Source organism: Lactuca serriola, chromosome 5, assembly GCF_051521515.1.
Source record: "Lactuca serriola cultivar US96UC23 chromosome 5, Lser_US96UC23_V15, whole genome shotgun sequence".
Classification (NCBI taxonomy): domain Eukaryota; kingdom Viridiplantae; phylum Streptophyta; class Magnoliopsida; order Asterales; family Asteraceae; genus Lactuca; species Lactuca serriola.
This window is the reverse complement of record NC_136412.1, coordinates 100,007,203-100,026,752: the sequence shown is the minus strand read 5'-3', so window position 1 is coordinate 100,026,752 and position 19,550 is coordinate 100,007,203.

Sequence of the window (19,550 nt, the reverse complement as noted above, 5' to 3'; positions counted from 1 at the left end):
AGCATGCTAGAATAGGACTAAGGATCTAGGATGATGCCTTATGTGCCTGCTTTATGTGTTCATCTTTATGAGAATTGCATGCTAGTAATGAGTAGACAGTAGTAGGATAGCCTATGTAGGTTATGCCTGATAGTATGAGCTTAGCATTATATGCTAGTGCAGTTTCTCGTTATGAGAATTGTTTTACCTGAGTATGTTTCCCTTATCCGAATGCTGCTTGCTTTGTGCTTTGTGGGACTCTGAGTGATGAGAGCTAGCCATTAGGTGAATACGTCTCATCACATGTGATCAGGGTTGAATAATCTCAGAGTGCTGGATTTGGCCCTACTGCACAGTTCTCGTTTGAGTCCAACCGTTGTAGGGACGAGTCCTTTACTTGAAGGATTATCTGAGCCTCGTCACATGTGATGGTATTCAGGTGGTGACTAATTGGCATTACTAGGAGGCCTTCAGCAGCTGAGGACTGTTTGGGTAGAGTCAGAGGTTCCCTAGGGCAAGCCTAGGATGAGAGTAGCAGAGATCAGTAGAAGAGTAAAGGGGACTGGGTGGAGTTGAGGTAACTCTTGAGGAAAGTACGGATAGATGTGGAAGGTAGTAGGGGCCCATACTACTGAAAGAAGAGGATCCGTACTCGATTCAAGAGGGGCCAAGACGAAACCAAGAAATGGTGTAGTGAGTGAGAAATCCCTCAGCAGTAGTGTGTAAATTGATCAGGATTTTGTTATATTTTCAGCATGGTGACATTGCGCGAGCTACCAGTTAGCAGTTCAGGCGTCGAGGAGGGATCTGGCTCGGGTTTTGGAGCCGGGCAGCTTGATGATCAGATGAGGGATTTCATTTCCGCAGAGATCATGCGCAACATCATCGATTAGACTCCAGTGGTTTTCGGTTCGGTTAGAGAGGCCATCATGGAGCTTATGGACAGCCGACTTAAGGCCTTAGGGGCCGGGGCAGTTTCAGGACAGTTTCGGGCTCATCTAGAGCCCGATTCTCATGGATCCCAGGGATCCATCAGGGAGGGGAGTCCCATTTTTAGCACTTGTCATCCGGGGTCAGGAGTGAGTGGTCCACCTTACCCCCAAGAGGGTTCCCTGCAGGATTGGATTGCTGTAGAGGTTTCGCGGGCTCTCTAGGAAGAGTTACCAAACACCATCGGGCGTATCACCGATAGAGTGGTCGACGGGATTGAAAGGCGGACCTCAGCTGTCCAGGCAATGGGTGAAATGGTCACTATGACCCATGAACGGGAGATTGGCTCGGATAATCAGCTTAGGAAGAGGAAGCGGTCTTCCGGTCTAGTTCGGCAAGATGGGCAGTCGGACACTGTCGTAGTGGGTGTCAGGGGCCCGCAAGGTCGAGATGGTTGCACGAGGGAGAAGGGAGCACGAGCTGGCGTGCGCAGCAAGTCTAAGTGCGGCAGATGCGGATGGAAGGGTCACAAACGTCAAGAATGCACAGTAGAAGTAGAGTTATGCCATCGTTGTCATCAGCCTGGCCATGTTAGGGTGAACTGCCCCGTTTAGCGGTTGGGACAGCCTCATTGTCATAGTAGAGTTCGAATGTCAGAGGGATTTGAGGATCCTTTAGAGCAGGTTGCAGGTATGATTCTTTTCCTTCTATTTTATTATTCACAATATTATTGCTATGTTGCTGCATTGATGTCAATAAGCTTATGTGTTGTGTTATGGTGTGGCTTGTTTGTGATTATGTTATATGCCATTTGCATACCTCGGATAACTGGTTGGTAGTTAGGGGATGTGCTCTTATGGAGAAGGTTTCGGAGGATGCAGTAACTGTAGCATGGTTGAGAGAGATTTGGTTCATTTCGCTAGTTCGGAGTGGTTAGTGATTGGGGAGGGATTGGTTAAATTCCTACATGGCAGGCTTGGGTTCCCCAGTAGATGTCCCGGAATGGTAGTGAAGATCAGGATCTCTTTTGAGTGTGAAGCAGCAAGGGGTAAGCAGGATCGAAGTGGGGGAGAACCCTCCGAGTATTCATGGATAAGAGACACGTAGACCCAGAATGAGTGCGCAGCCTCTAAGAAGAAATGGTAGTAGCACAGTGATGGATGGATTGAAAAGTTCAGAATTGGGAGTTCGAGAACTTTTCCCAACAGTTAGTTCATGTAATCGAGATGGTTAGAAGCTGGTTGGGAATCCAGGATTAGAGGACCACCTGTCGGACTCATGTGAGTCGGAATGAGGATCCTGAGAACGGTTAGCAAGAGATGTCTACGTATTAGTAGCCAGTGTCAGCGTCAGCATGCAGGATTGTGTAGATTCAGGAGTTGGGAGTTAGGAAACTTCCCAACGATAGCTTCTTGTATCCGGATTAGTAGACGGTTGGTTTCGGAACCAAGCCGAAGAATTCCTCGACGAAGCGCTAAGGATATCAAGGATATAAGAGGTTGAGGTTGATGCAGTATTCGAAGACTAAGGGCTGTTTTTTTTTTGAGAAATCGGGATGAGGAATCACTAGCGGGACTAGGGATAGTCAGGATGTTCTCGAGATAGTAGTAGTGTTGTAAGTCTGCGGGGGTAGCCGTAGCATTCACTAGCAGTCAGATAGCAGTAGTAGTGTTGTAAGTCTGTGGGGGTAGCCGTAGCATTCACTAGTAGTCAGATAGTAATAGTGGCGTCGTAAGTCTGCGGGGGTAGCCCTAGCATTCGCTAGCAGCCAGATAGTATTAGAGAGTTGTAAGTCCGCGAGCGTAGTCGCAGCCTTTTATCAGATTGGTAGGTAGCATGAGCGCGTGTTAGACGCGGGAAAGCAGTAGTACCCACCAGTTCGGGTGCAACAGTGAGGATATGGGAATCCACGGGTTAGGTTTCGGATTTCCCAAATGGATCAGTTATGGATAAGTCAGCAATTTTGGCTATAGATCGTCACATCAGTTATGAGATCAGAGTAGCAGTGGACCGTTGGGGTTCGGGTATGTTGCGGGCTACCGTCAGTCTGGGAGCCATCATGTTGTTAGTCGTGGGATTGATGATGTCAGGATGTGACGTATGGACCCGATCGGTTGGATCGGAAGGTTGCTAGAGCCACAGTGACAGGATAACTAGTGGAAACTAGTCCTAGAGGAAGATTTCGTTCAAAAGTCGTGGAAGCGACTAAGTGAGGAGTCCCTTGACTCCACAGTTGGGTTGGAGTTCAGTGTTTCAGCTAGTTCAGTGTTTCAGGCAGCTCAGTGTTTCAGCCAGTTTAGTGTTTCAGGCAGCTCAGTGTTTCAGGCAGCTCAATGTTTCAGTCAGTTCAGTGTTTCAGGCAGCTCAGTGTTTCAGTCAGTTCAGTGTTTCAGGCCGTTCAGCGTTTCAGTCGGTTCAGCGTTTCAGGCAGTTTAGTGTTTCAGGCATGTTCAGTATTGCAGGCAGTTCAGTGTTTGGAAGGTTTCAGGGTTTTGGGTCAGTATTGTATTTGCGTTGGAATGCAAGTGCTGACGGTATAATTGGTTGATTTGGAAATGGCAAGTCCCTCTCGGCAGGATCAGTTGAGCCTTCTACCAAGTGTAAGTGATCTGTATGGATAGCTAGGCAGGTAGCCTTTCTTTTAGGATGGAAGGCTCGAGTTAGTAGGAGTTGAGTAATCAGATGGGATATAATCAAGCTGTTTCCAGCAACATCGTTTTAGTATGAGCGGCAGAATAGATAGAACAGTTATAGATAGTCGAAGTATCTTCAGGAGTTGCTGGAAGCGACTAGGAGATTGCGATGGAGTGTAGTGACCGGTGGGAGTCCGGTAACTCTGATATCGGTAGATTGGTTAGACCAGTGTAGTCTCAGTGCATCCGGTAGGCGGACGGGAGACAGCAGAATTGCCAGTCAGAGGAAGTAACGCTAAGAAAATTATGGAAAGGAGAAGGAATTTAGTATGTACCAACGGTAATGATCGGCATGGAAACTGGCTGGAGTGATGGACAAAAAGGGTGTTAGATTTCCCAGACAGAGAGTTGGAGGCAGTTCGCAGGCAGTTGATCATAGAAAACTTCGAGGACGAAGTTTAGTTTAAGTGGGGGAGAGTTGTAACACCCCAAAGATTGGAAAGCCAATAAAATAAAGAAAACCTCAAGTTTAGGGGAGACTCGGCGAGTCCAGGGAGGGACTCGGCGAGTCCGAGCGGGATCCGGGTTGTGGTGTAAGCGACCGACTCGGCGAGTCAGCCAAGGAGACTCGACGAGTTGGGTCTGATCGAGGAAAACCCTAAATCCGGGACTTGGAGCCTATTTAAGCGTCTCATTCTCTTTCCTAGGGTTCCTTTACTGCCTCTCTACCCCAGAACACCAAACCCTAGCCGCCATATCCGTTTTTGAGCTAGATCTTGCCTTGAAGAGTGCACTAAAGCTTGGAGGAGGAAGAAAGACCTTGGAGGTGCAAGAAGGGAGTGTAGATATGGGATTAAGGAGACATTTCAGACCGATTGGAGGTAATATGTTGTTGCTTGGACTCCCTTTGCACCTAGATCTATTCTTATGTGTGAGTTTTGGTCATGGTTGGTATGATATGTAACCAATTCGAGTTGGAGGTTCAGATCTGAGGTTGCTACCTCAGATCCATGTTGGTTTTGGTCTTGAATCCCCTAAAGTATCAGCCCTTGGTATGTTGAAGAAGTATGGTTGCCATAAACCCTAGTTTAGTGTGTTTTGAGCATAGATCTCTTAATCTACACGTAAAGTTTGCCACTTTACGTGGGGAATAGGCCCTAGAAGTATGGATCTATGAGTTGGAAGCTCTGTTTGGCTCGAAAAGCCACTGCATGGATTGAGGACTGGATAGACTCGGCGAGACCTTCGAGTGGACTCGGCGAGTAGCTTGAAGATGAGGAGGAACTCGACGAGTAGGATGAACAGCTCGTCGAGTCAGATGAAGTTAGGCATGGACTCGGCGAGTTGGATGAACAACTCGGCGAGTTGGTTGAAGATTGTCTAGGACTCGGCGAGTCTGTTCTTGGACTTGGCGATTCAGATCGCGAAACCCTAAACCCTTTGAGTTGAGACTCGAATCAGTGAGTCGGGTGGTGACTCAGCGAGTTGGACAGGACAGGACTTGGAACTAGTTGGACTCGGCGAGTCATGGACTGACTCGGCGAGTCGGGTCGCGAATAAGAAAGACCCTGAACGTATGAACTCGGCGAGTCAGTAGGTAGACTCGACGAGTAGGGTTGACCTGGAGGGTTGACTTTGACCAGGATTTTGACCTTGACCAGAGTTGACCTAGTGACCTTTGGAGGTCAGTTGGACTAAGTGTTATATTGGTTTTTGAAGCTCGAAGAGCTAGTGGAACAGCAGTTCGGAGTCAGAGGTCAGGTAGCAGTCAAAGGATTAGCAGTATCGGTTCAGCAGTCTCAGGTGAGTTTCCTTCAAGTAGGAACGGGTCTACGGCCACAATGTCGGCCCGTTTAGTTAGCAGTAGTTCCGGACTTCAGTCGGATGTAGTAGGTAGAGTGCTTGATGTCTTTGTGATTCAAGCATGTTTGTGTTATGTGTTCTGGACTTCAGTCCGATGCAGTATATGTGTTATGTTAGGAAATACGTGTTTATGTTATGCTATGCTCAGACAGTTCCGGACTTCGGTCCGATGCAGTTAGTTCCGGACTCCGATCCGATGCAGGGGACAAGGTCCCAGTCAGTTCCGGACTTCGGTCCGATGCAGTTAGTTCCGGACTCCGGTCCGATGCAGGGGACAAGGTCCCAATTAGTTCCGGACTTCGGTCCGATACAGTCAATTCCGGACTTCGGTCTGATGCAGTGGGCAAGGCCCCAGTATGTGCTTTATATGTTTTGAGTGGTATGTGGTAGATTGGGGGAGCTCACTAAGCTTCGTGCTTACGGTTTTCAGTTTTGGTTTCAGGTACTCGGTTTTCAAAAGAGGAGCTCGGTAAGATTGCAGAGCACACACCATAGTCAGTTAGCCTGGGAATGTTTGACTCTGATAATGATATTAAGTTTTTAATTTAATACTCGAAAGTTATGTTTGATTTATGATACGTTTTATAAATCCAGTTTTAGTAATGTTTTAAAAGAAATTTTTAGTTGTGATTTTTGGGTCGTTTCAAGACCCCGACAATAGGAGTACAACAGTAAAAAGTCTGACCAAAATGGACACCATATGAAGGAGTTATGGATTTTTAACGAAGATATCATGTCCCGACCTATTAATTAAAATATAATTAAAAATAATGTCAAAATTAGCCGACGGAGTCTAAATGTAAGTTGTAGAGTATTTTCTCACCTTCGCGTGAATATAAATAACGTCAAAAAAGGGGCCCGTATGCGAAAGTTACGGATTTTACAAGTTCGTGGCACACACACCGAAACGATTTAAGCCCTGCGTACCCTCGTACGCCCAGCGTACTCGGATACTAGGCTCCGGATCGTCCACGTCAACCAGACACTTCGCCCGAGGATGCGGTCAGCAGTGATGCAAGCGAACGCCCAGCGTAACCTCGGAGTACGCCCAACGTACGAGGTACGCCCCGCGTAAGTCCGAAGTACACCCAGCGTACCGAGGACCTCCAGCTCCTATAAATAGATTGTGAGGGTGCCGGCTGCCTTTGCTAAAATCCTTCATTTCTCTCACAATTTCACCTCTTTTTTCGTGCCGACAACATCCCGACTTCCCGGTTTCATATCTAAGCCCCGACGAAGGTCCGAAGCCCCGAGATTCCCGAGAATCTCATCACTTTCCGGTCAAGGTGCCGCGCGGGAAAATATTGTTTTCTTCAAATCACGCACTTTCTTTGGTGAGTTCATACCCCTATAAACTACATTTTTTAAACGTGTTATCAATACCTTTTATATACACTTTTAAGGGGGGGGGGGGGGATACAAGTAAACACACGATTATTATTATGTGTAACCCAAAGTTTCACTAAACACTCATTTTTATCAAGTAAATCATATGTGATTCATAACCACTATATGGAATCCTTCGTACGCAAAATATATCATGATATTATCTTATCTATTGAAATTAAATATGTTGTTATACATATACGAATCAAACACGTTATTTATACTTTGAGTATATGTGTTCATTTATGTCACCACAAAACGTTAGACATTACATAACAAGTGAGCATCACACTAGGGTTTACTATACAAACGAAACAAACTTTTGGAAAAACTATAATAGTTTACGAAAAACATTTTTTACATGTTAAAAACTTTTTATCAAACTGTCTTACATACTTTATGTTTTCACTTCAAACGCTGTTAGAATCGTATTTCAAACAAAGGTCTTCTTATACTTAAAATTGTTCTTATCAAACAAACTACGTTCAAATCGTTTTATAAAACTGACATCAAGTCATCATTTCTTATTTATTAAACTTCTCAAAGGTTTTACAAAAAGTTCTTTTATATTTTTATTTTCAAATGCACGCCTATGCATGTGTAGTTATATATATGTATATATATATATATACATATATATATATATATATATATATATATATATATATATATATATTATGTATACAGATATAAACATAAAAGTTTTCCATCAGTTGGTTCAGTACCTTTGGATGGCAAAGGCATATTTCAGTTATACACATACACTACTAGTAACTATAATAGGTATAGTTAGGATATACTACTTACCAATCCAAATATAAGGAATCACACAAGAGTCAGTTTATTTATAAGTCTATACTAATACATTACATACTATATAAAGAGATACGATTATATAGAATTACAAGGCATACAAATTTCAAGACATACAATTACAAGAGATACGGTTACATCAGATAGTGTACTAGATATACATAAAATTTTACATACTACAAGTACCATATCAAAGAGATATTTTCATATACAAGAACAAATGGACATTTTCATACGTAAATCTGTTTGATACTAGGTTTTGTGAGACATTTCAAGTACTTTCGAGTATGCATTATTAAGTCCTGTATTATATACCATAATCCCTTGTAGGGGGAGCGTGATACTTGTGTATAGATCTATACGGGATTAACAATCCCGCACCTAAACTGTTAGCTACAGTTAGACCGGGAGGTCTGGGGTGACAAATGTCATAACATTCCAACGCCTGAAGAACGTTGTTACAGGCAGTCTGGGTTATTAGCATGGTTATAAAACTCACATGGAGTATTAAAAACACGTTGATTTACGGGATTATCATATACCTTAGTGATTATAACTGTACACAAATCTACTATTTTAGATATGAAAAACATTATGGTAGTTCATTTTGGGACTTTTAATCTACCATCCACTTATAAACAAATATTGGATTTCTGAAGCAAACAATCAAAACAGTCAAGTCTTGGTAGAAGGCTACATTTTTTACTAGTAGAAAATATGGGAGTTTTTAGGATTTGCAAACGTTTACAATTACTTACAAACATATTCGTTGGTACAAACTTTCCTTCAAACATTTACAGGTCTTTCTTTACAGCTTTACAAATCAAAGTCACATAAATACTTATGAATTCACCAGTATTATTGCTGATACTCGCTTTCAAAATAACTTGTATTCCCATGATACGGATAGACAAGTACGACTACCAGGTTCTGTGAAGATGGAGCGATCAAGACTCGTCTTTTATTTTTGAATATTCATTTTTGTATAATTGTACTATGAAAGAACTTAAATGTAATTAAAATTATACTATTAATGCAATGGATGATGTTGTTGCTTGTTTACTACTTTGCATTGTTGTGATACAATACATGACGTCCTCCGCCCCAGAACGTTTCCGCCGTTCTCGGTTTTGGGGTGTGACAGATTGGTATCAGAGCATTGTTTATAGTGAATTGAGTATATCAACCCATAAGAGATATACAAACTATAAATACAACAGGGATTAAAATACTCTGATAAGGAGTCTATACTTTTAAATAATAAAATATTTAAGTAAGTATGCGTGCCTGCATCCATACTAAAATCAGTATCACTAGGACAGAACAAAAGTATTACGATTGTTGGACAGCACATGTGGACTTAGAGACATATAGTGAAAACTGGGATGATATAGCCTGATCAACTATATTATCTGAGGGTTGACTAGCGTGTGCCTAAGTGTTGTTGTGAGTTGCAACAAATCTAAAAAACTTACCCACAATACCACAATGAGAACAATAGAACATAAACCTAAAATACTATAGGAGTATTTCATGTATTACTATAAACTACTTATGTGTTAGATTCTTATACCCCAATTACCGCATAGATAACATAGCTGGACCCCATCCCCACGACGACCCGTACTTCCTGAACAAAGGCAATGCTGGATGGTTCAGAGAAGAACCAGAGAATGATCATCCAATCCCTTTTGAATGATCACCATACTAAATACCTTTCGGATGATGATAACTCTGAACTCGAGAATGAGAATCTATCCCCGGTAACTCCCAATTCAAACCCTAACCCTCGTCCAACTCTTCATCGCTCGACACTTCCTTGCGTAGAATGCTTGGAAACATGGGGCGAAGTGCAAGATCAACCTATGCCGTCTAACGGAGACCGAAGCTGCTACAACTTAAGCGAAGGAAGCTCAGCAGACAAAGTTCTACCAATCCTGATCCGTAGAGTTGCTTGAAAGGAAATTCAGGGCAGGAAGACTCTCCAATATACCGAAGAGGTTAAATGCCAATACAAGAATGCACATCATCTACACCAATCATCTTGAAAACACTCGTGAGAGATCTGAGAGAGACCATGAGACCCTGCTGCAAGCATTAGCTAAAACACGAGCCGAAGTCATAGAGATACAAGTACGCCAGAGAATGTACAAAAGACACCTTCTTGATAATGGAACGTCAATTGGCTGAACTAAGAATTCACCAGAAGGATGATCGCCACCAGTAAGAAATGCTTTATTTCCCTTCCTTGTTTAAAGGAATCGTTTTCCTATGTATGTCCTATGTAGCATTTTTTTAACTATCTTGTACTGTAAGTACTGATTAGTTAGGCCTTTATGCGGCCAAAACCTTTCTACTCATGATATGATGTAAGACCTTCTTCAAGATAAAATTTTCCTAAACTTACTCCATCTTAAACATCGATGATATTGATAGTCAGCTAACTCCCGTGTCGCTCTTTGTTAAGAAACCCCCATCATACCTTCGTTAGAGCCTATCCGAAAACATGCTTTAGTTAAGTCATCAGACTATAGTAATTTAACTCCGAAAACATTTCCAAGTCTCTGTTAGTGGTAAGATTATGTTATTCACCAACTAACGATACCTCGGCTTGAACAAAAAACTTCTTAAGATCATTCTACAAACATACTTCTACACTGTACTAGGACTGCATCATAGGGATGTAGGTCAAACTTTCGAGAACATACTCTTACTCTTTACTTAAAGCAATCGAAGTACATCTAGAGTCAACCGGAATCACTCACAAAAATCTTTATCTTTCATGTTACAGAATCATGTCGTCATCCGGAAACGATCAGCCGAGCAACGAAACCCTTATCCTCCATATCGACGCCGCTTCATTACAAGCTGCAGTAGCAGCTGCGGTGACAACTTTTCTTACACACATCAACTCAGGCAACACAAGCAAGACTGACAAAGAAGTTGAGAGTTCCGATGGTAATACCAAACCGGGAAAGCAACAAATGGCAACAGTCATAGACTCGCGAATCCGTAAGACCGAAAGGAAGAGGCGATATCGTCAAGCCCTAAAAGAGCGCAAGAGATCCCAAAGACTTGCCATGTTACAGCAACAAATGGCAACTCCTGCAGAACGCTTTAGGAAGCAATTTCCAAGGTGGTGTAATGAGGAAGGCACTCGTGTCCACATAACACTGGCTAAACACCTCACTCCCACCACCAAGGCTAGTACTAGCCAGTCATGCCACCAATACGGGGAGATAGGACACCTCAAGAAGGATTGCCCTATAATAAAGAACTCTGGCGCAGACAGTAGGATTCTCAGGATCACGGCTGCAGGAGAACCTACTCCAAGCCCACGTTAATGTGATATTAGGCGTTTCATTGTAACAGACTTATAAACCATCCAAAACTAGCGCAAATCAAAGTCTTATCTTTTGCGGGATCCCGTCGGTATAGGGATGCTCGTGCTGCATATATTTGCCTTTCGTAGTATACCTTATTCGTAGCAATAGTCTTGTAGTAGTCTAAAGTACTGTAACTCTGTTGAGGGTTGTACGGTTGTGCTTTGTCTGTAAACGCTTTATATTCAAATCTAATGTCTTTAAGTTTCTCTATGATTCCGACATTATCATACGACTTGATTCAATTTGATCCTTACAAAAGCAACTTCATACGTACATCCCTTTCTTCGAAATCGAAGCCGTCATTCTAGAATACCAAAGTACCCATGTATAGAGTACCTTATAGTTCTTTTCCTTCCCAAAGAAAATCCCCGAAGTACCACTTGTACAGTACGTCAAGTTCAAATCCAAAGGTCCATACGGTTGATCTGTCACTGATGAATGTGTACATAAGGGTGATATATAATCAAGGTTCTACAGGTTTGGAATTGACAATTCCACTTTAACTTCTTTTTCCTCGATGGGATGTGAGCTTAAAAGAAGAACCATTTATTCTACTACCTTCTCAACCTTAATTATATATGACTCGTATACCCGAGACTGTGATAGATGAACCAGGTATGAGTTCTACTATGAACTTCAGGACGAAGACTGTGCAAGATTGCGAATGATCGTGCTTCCGTGAGAATAAACTTAGAAATACCTATCCTTTTCCCTAATTCATGAGTATTTATACTATCTTTTAGACATTCACGACAGCTAATCCACCCCAAGGTTTTGACATCATAATCAGTAGGAGTTGATTCAGTCTACATCGAGCCAACATCAAGTGCTTTGATAAAGCAGTTCGTCCTAACCTCCCTAAACAACGAAGCCCTAGTTATTAACAGCCACGAACCAAGTATGAACCCTCTCATCATTTCTTGTATGCGAGCTCAAAAATGCTTACGAAAGGAATATCATGCATTCCTTGCACACATCGCCGAGACGTGTCGAGAAGTGAAGAACATTCAGAAACATCCAAGAAGTACGCGGTTTTCCCGACACCTTTCCAGAAGGACTACCGAGAGTACCAACACATCGTCAAGTCGAATTTAGAATCGACTTAGTTCCAAGGACTACCCTAGTAGCCAAATCACCTTATTGTCTAGCTCCAACCGAGATGCGAGAACTTCCTAGCGAGCTTAACAAACTCCTCAGAAAGGGGATTCTTTAGGACAAGTTTCTCACTTGGAAGAGCACCTTAATTGTCTGTAAACAAGAAAGAGTGTTCCAAACGCTAAAGTAAGTCTGATGCATCGCACCAATATTATCCCTCCCAAAAGGGGATAGAATATTTCGTGGTGTTATGCGATACATCCAACCAAGGGCTTGGTTGTAAGCAAGAGGAAAAGTCACTGCCCATACCTCAAGATAGCCTAAGACACAGGAAATTAACTACTCAACACGTGATCTTGAATCATGAGTAGTGGTAATTGCTCTAAAGATCTGGAGACATTACTTGTAGGGTACAAGGTGTAATACTCTCACAGACCACAGAAACACTCAAACACACATTCGACAAGAAAAAGATATCATACCAGTGAAGTCAAACGAAAGAAGCAAAGTCGTATCCCAATAGTGAAAGGTTCGCTGGAATGTCAGGTGAAGACAAATGTTTACTTAAGAATATGAGTAGCAAATAAAATTTTTATCCGTAGCACGATTATTAATACTGCTTAAACTCGAATTTCGGGACGAAATTCCCTCTAACAGGGGGATGATGTGACAACCCGACATTTTGAGACAATATAATGTAACACCAGTCAAATTTAGGCCAAAATATAACTTTCCTAAAATATTATTTGGGTTAAATAAAGTGGTAGGAATTGTATCAAGGTTTTCGTACATATAAAGAACACTAAAATCCGAGTTATAACGGAGAAGTTATGACCAACCGAAGATTCTCGGCAAAACCAGGCAACCCCGATTAAACAAAAAACGCAAAGTTTCAATACAATAACATTTAGCCTTAGGTATCTAAACGATAGTCGTAGATTTCGTTAAACCATGATCATGCATAAAAAGAACACCCAAAACGGAGATCGTATGAAGAAGTTACAAATTTTCTAAGTTTCGTAATAGCGGTAGACAGCTAAAAACTCGAAATAAAGATCGAGCGATTTTTAGCCGACACAACTTAAACGAGAGTTGAAGACCCCGACAATAGGAGTACAACAGTAAAAAGTCTGACGAAAATGGACACCATATGAAGGAGTTATGGATTTTTAACGAAGATATCGTGTCCCGGCCTATTAATTAAAATATAATTAAAAATAAACTCAAAATTAGCCGACGGAGACTAAATGAAAGTTGTAGAGTACTTTCTCACCTTCGCGTGAATATAAAGAATGTCAAAAACGGAGCCCGTATGCGAAAGTTACGGATTTTACAAATTCGTGGCACACACACCGAAACGATTTACGCCCTGCGTACCCTCGTACGCCCAGCGTACTCGGATACTAGGCTCCGGATCGTCCACGTCGACCAGACACTTCGCCCGAGGATGCGGTCAGCAGTGATGCAAGCGAACGCCCAGCGTAACCTCGGAGTACGCCCAACGTACGAGGTACGCCCCGCGTAAGTCCGAAGTACGCCCAACGTACCGAGGACCTCCAGCTCCTATAAATAGATTGCGAGGGTGCCGGCTGCCTTTGCTAAAATCCTTCATTTCTCTCACAATTTCACCTCGTTTTTCGTGCCGACAACATCCTGACTTCCCGGTTTCATATCTAAGCCCCGATGAAGGTCCGAAGCCCCGAGATTCCCGAGAATCTCATCACTTTCCGGTCGAGGTGCCGCGCGGGAAAATATCGTTTTCTTCAAATCACGCACTTTCTTCGGTGAGTTCATACCCCTATAAACTACATTTTTTTTAAACGTGTTATCAATACTTTTTATATACACTTTTAAGGGGGGGATACAAGTAAACACACGATTATTATTGTGTGTAACCCAAAGTTTCACTAAATACTCATTTTTATCAAGTAAATCATATGTGATTCATAACCACTATATGGAATCCTTCGTACGCAAAATATATGATGATATTATCTTATCTATTGAAATTAAATATGTTGTTATACGTATACGAATCAAACACTTTATTTATACTTTGAGTATATGTGCTCATTTATGTCACCACAAAAAGTTACACATTACATAACAAGTGAGCATCACACTAGGGTTTACTATACAAACGAAATAAACTTTTGGAAAAACTATAATAGTTTACGACAAACATTTTTTACATGTTAAAATCTCTTTATCAAACTGTCTTACATACTTTATGTTTTCACTTCAAACGCGGTTAGAATCGTATTTCAAACAAAGGTCTTCTTATACTTAAAATTGTTCTTATCAAACAAACTACGTTCAAATCGTTTTATAAAACTGACATCAAGTCATCATTTCTTATTTATTAAACTTCTCAAAGGTTTTACAAAAACTTCATTTATATTTTTATTGTCAAATGCACGCCTATGCATGTGTAGTTATATATATGTATATATATATATATATATATATATATATATATATATATATATATTATGTATACAAATATAAACATAAAAGTTTTCCATCAGTTGGTTCAGTACCTTTGGATGGCAAAGGCATATTTCAGTTATACACATACACTACTAGTAACTATAATTGGTATAGTTAGGATATACTACTTACCAATCCAAATATAAGGAATCACACAAGAGTCAGTTTATTTATAATTCTATACTAATACATTACATACTATATAAAGAGATACGATTATATAGAATTACAAGGCATACAAATTTCAAGACATACAATTACAAGAGATACGGTTACATCAGATAGTGTACTAGATATACATAAAATTTTACATACTACAAGTACCATATCAAAGAGATATTTTCATATACAAGAACAAATGGACATTTTCATACGTAAATCTGTTTGATACTAGGTTTTGTGAGACATTTCACGTACTTTCGAGTAGGCATTATTAAGTCCTGTATTATATACCATAATCCCTTGCAGGGGGAGTGTGATACTTGTGTATAGATCTATACGGGATTAACAATTCCGCACCCAAATTGTTAGCTACAGTTAGACCGGGAGGTCTGGGGTGACAAATGTCATAACATTCCAACGCCTGAAGAACATTGTTACAGGCAGTCTGGGTCATTAGCATGGTTATAAAACTCACTTGGAGTATTAAAAACACGTTGATTTACGGGGTTATCATATACCTTAGTGATTATAACTGTACACAAATCTACTATTTTAGATATGAAAAACATTACGGTAGTTCATTTTGGGACTTTTAATCTACCATCCACTTATAAACAAATATTGGATTTCTGAAGCAAACAATCAAAATAGTCGAGTCTTGGTAGAAGGCTACATTTAGTAGAAAATATGGGATTTTCTAGGATTTTCAAACGTTTACAATTACTTACAAACATATTCGTTGGTACAAACTTTCCTTCAAACATTTACAGGTCTTTCTTTACAGCTTTAGAAATCAAAGTCACATAAATACTTATGAATTCACCAGCATTATTGCTGATACTCGCTTTCAAAATAACTTGTATTCCCAGGATATGGATAGACAGGTACGACTACCAGGTTCTGTGAAGACGGAGCGATCAAGACTCGTCTTTTATTTTTAAATATTCATTTTTGTAGAATTGTACTATGAAAGAACTCAAATGTAATTAAAATTATACAATTAATGCAATGGATGATGTGGTTGCTTGTTTACTACTTTGCATTGTTGTGATACAATACAAGATGTCCTCCGCCCCAGAACGTTTCTGCCGTTCTCGATTTTGGGGTGTGACATGACAGCTGTTTTAAGACACGTGGTTGGTAGATTTCATATTATTCAGTTTATGACGCACGTTTTACAGATTTTATGACATGCAAATTTATTATCCATGCCTTTAGAGTTTTTATGACACACAGTTTACGACACGCCTATTATTCTGTCATGAACTGTTTTGTACAGTATTTTAGTAAAACTATTTTTAACACTTTATAAAAATGGTCATCATTAAGTGTGCCCAGTTGTAACATTTGGTATAAAAATAGAAAAATAGCTTGAGCTTTAAACCCTAAAAATAGTGAATACAAGTTTACGCCTATTTTACAAATATAATTGTTTTTAGTAAAATATTAAACTATGTATTTACATTTTTGCACCTTGTCATCGGTTTGAGAGTTTTGAGTCAAAATGCTTTCATGATGATTTGACTCTAGGGAGTCACCATTTATATATGATCATAAATGATAAACTTTTCATTTTATCCACATTTTAGTGTGGGTTTTATAAAAAGATAATATGTGTATATCCAAGAGTTAAAAATGCAAGGGTATATACATGGCATAATCTCTAAACCTTAAAGTGTGCAACCCATGTCCACATGTATTTATGTAACATTTATGTTAATAAGCACACTCATCACGATTTTTATGTAGATTCACAAGATAAAATTCTTTATGCACAAGTACTTGATCCATATTCAACATATAACTAAGATTCATACAATTACCCAAAGGTTAAACACATAACACATAGGTACATGCAAATATCCAATGGTTAAACGAAACTTGACGTATATTCTCCCCCCAAAAAACATGAAAAATATGAAAACATGGCGGGTATGAAGCTCACTTTGAAGATTTCGAGTGGTATAAGAAGAATAAAGAAGTTGTTGAACCTTGAATTGTGTATCTTGGAGCTTACTCGAAATGATGGTTCTCTAAGACGCTACACACGAAATGGTGTGTGTAAACATGGAGTTTTAGTTTGAAGTGATGCAAAAATACTTGAAGTTTACAAGATTACTTACGAAGTTTTTATGAGTTTTTTTGGAAGAAAAAACCCCTTGATGAAGGCACACACACAAAATGAGAGAGGGAGTGGGAGGAACTGATGGGTTTTGGTCATAAGAACATCCTATGTGCTCATACAAACCCTAATGCTTGGATCTAGGTTTCTCTATTGTACATGCAAGTTATCCAAGACTATAAACCCTAATTCTAGCATACAAGTAATCATATTAACATAAGAATGGGTTTAAGATATTACCTTGATTGTTACATAGAATAACAATCTCAAATCTTTCTTGTATTCACTTTAGAAAGCTTAGAGTCACAAATGTCACTCCTCTAATGGTTCACAAACACCAAGAGCAAGAGGATGAAGAGGAGAAGAGAAGGAGACTCTCAAAAACGTGTGGAAACCCTAGAGAATTAGTTCATCACGTTTTTGGAGCATAAGGGTTCTATATATAGTGAGGCTATTAGGGTTATCTAACAAGGAAACCCTAATTTGGATGCTTAAGCCCTAAGCAACCCATGAACTCCTTTCCTTAAAGGCCTTGGACGATTTCCAATGGGTTTCCCCATAGAATCCGTCCAACCTTATAATATAAGACAATCCATGGCCCAATTGCAATTATCTTATAATTACAATTCTAGTCCCTTAAGTTTAATTAATCTCTTTTAGTCACAATCTTAATTCTAATTAATTCTTGACTAATATTAATTAAACAATATGATTTCTCCTTTAATATATTATTCTCATAATATATTATTAAATCATATTTAATCCTTTCTCTCCATAATTCATCCTATCAAGTTGCTTTGGTGAAGGCAACCCAAAAGGACCATGCACCATCGGGTCAAGTACATACCAAAATAGTTATGGACTTAGACACCAATCCAACAGTCTCCCACTTGGATAAGTCTAATAACTATTCTGCGTATGACTTCAGATCCTGATCTGCAATCGTAGCTTTCCAAAGCCGCTGTCAACTCTGATCCTATCAGATACGCGTGTCCTTTAGATAAGGGATCATATATTCCTCCATTCTAGATATCGTATGAGACATGATTTCTAATCATTCTCTCTGTACTATTTCTCGACTTTCGGTTTATGACGACTGACTAATTGAACAAATCAAATTAGCCCTAGCCCGACCGAGCTTTATGTTTGTCATCACTAAATCATCGAGGGGCCCAAAGATATCGCTTTTATCCTACTCTGGATAAAAGGAACGGATAAACTTTGATACAATGCTTGCTTGCACTTACTCACCGAATTACACACAACAATATGTTTTATAACACCAAGTTACTAGTGCGTTTATATATTATGAATGTGCAACCGATTTGCAAGATACAACTCACACATCTCGGTTTCAAGAATATAAGATGTTATCGTCTCACCAATCACTCGTGACACAATCCATGGAGTGATCCAAGTGAGCGTGGGTTTAATCCAATGCTCAAATCATATTCATAAGCACTCATGAACGTTTCAGCAAACATTTGCTCATGTCTAATGCTCTTTAGACAATCCACACACCAATTCACGACAGTCTTCATTCATACGTACTTCCAACATATGAACGACTGTGGACTGTTTGAATCATTTGACTGTTCTTAACCAATTAAATTATTCAGGAAGTCAAAACATGCAAAGTGAAACACAAGAATAATACTAATCCCAAATGGCCTCAAACGTTTGAGTATAAATAAAACACCATTTATTTATCACCATATCGATTACTCATTATTTGTTGTTTCGGGTAATCAACTTCTTACTTGAATTACAACACTTGTCCCATGCTCTTAGCATGCACACAATGTTTACCTATGGTTCTTACTTTGTGTAATAGATCAAATTGAACACATTTCCAATCATTCTCATTTCACAACTCCTAATCCTTTTTCATTAGATTCTAACATTTTATGCAATGATCCTTTCGTAATGCCACTGCACCAAAGTCACAAAGACTATTGCCAATGATATTACAAAAACCTCTATTGGAGATTGTTACAATACAATTCCTTAGATATGATGTCTCTCACTCAAAGTACATTCCTTTGAACATCCTATTGCATAAAAGTTTCTAATCTAGTCATAGATTTTCAATATTCAATTCTCAATATGGACACGTTTCCATATTTTCCATATGACAACTCAATCTTAATAGAATCTTATTTATTCATAATAATGTCGATATGGTCTATCCAATATGGAAACATTTCCATATTTTCCAATACTATACTTCCAACTACTCACAAGCGACCAATCCTCGGCGAACATTGGATTGTCCTTTGATAGTTGTTTAATTATCTTAGTTAAAACTAATTCTTGTCCTTTTTCCCTCTAAATGCGCTAGACATTTGGAAAATTTTAGAATGGTCAAATATTATAGCATTTGCAATCGATCCAATACCCGAAGCGTATGGGACACGATGCAAAATGTCTTACATAAAGATTTGATACTTAATCAATCTTCTGCCATAATATTTTATTTGCTATGTTCTCAAAATTCGAATTGTGAAGAGGAATGCCGTAATCATAATCGAAATTTTAATAACACACTATATACCTTTGACTAAATTTATTAACATTCCACAACCTAAGCCTTTAGATTTGAAATGAAGCAGAATATTCTCTCCCTTAATTATAGCAAAACAACTATTCAACCCTTACAACTTTGCAAGGTATGACTATTGTTTTCTATAA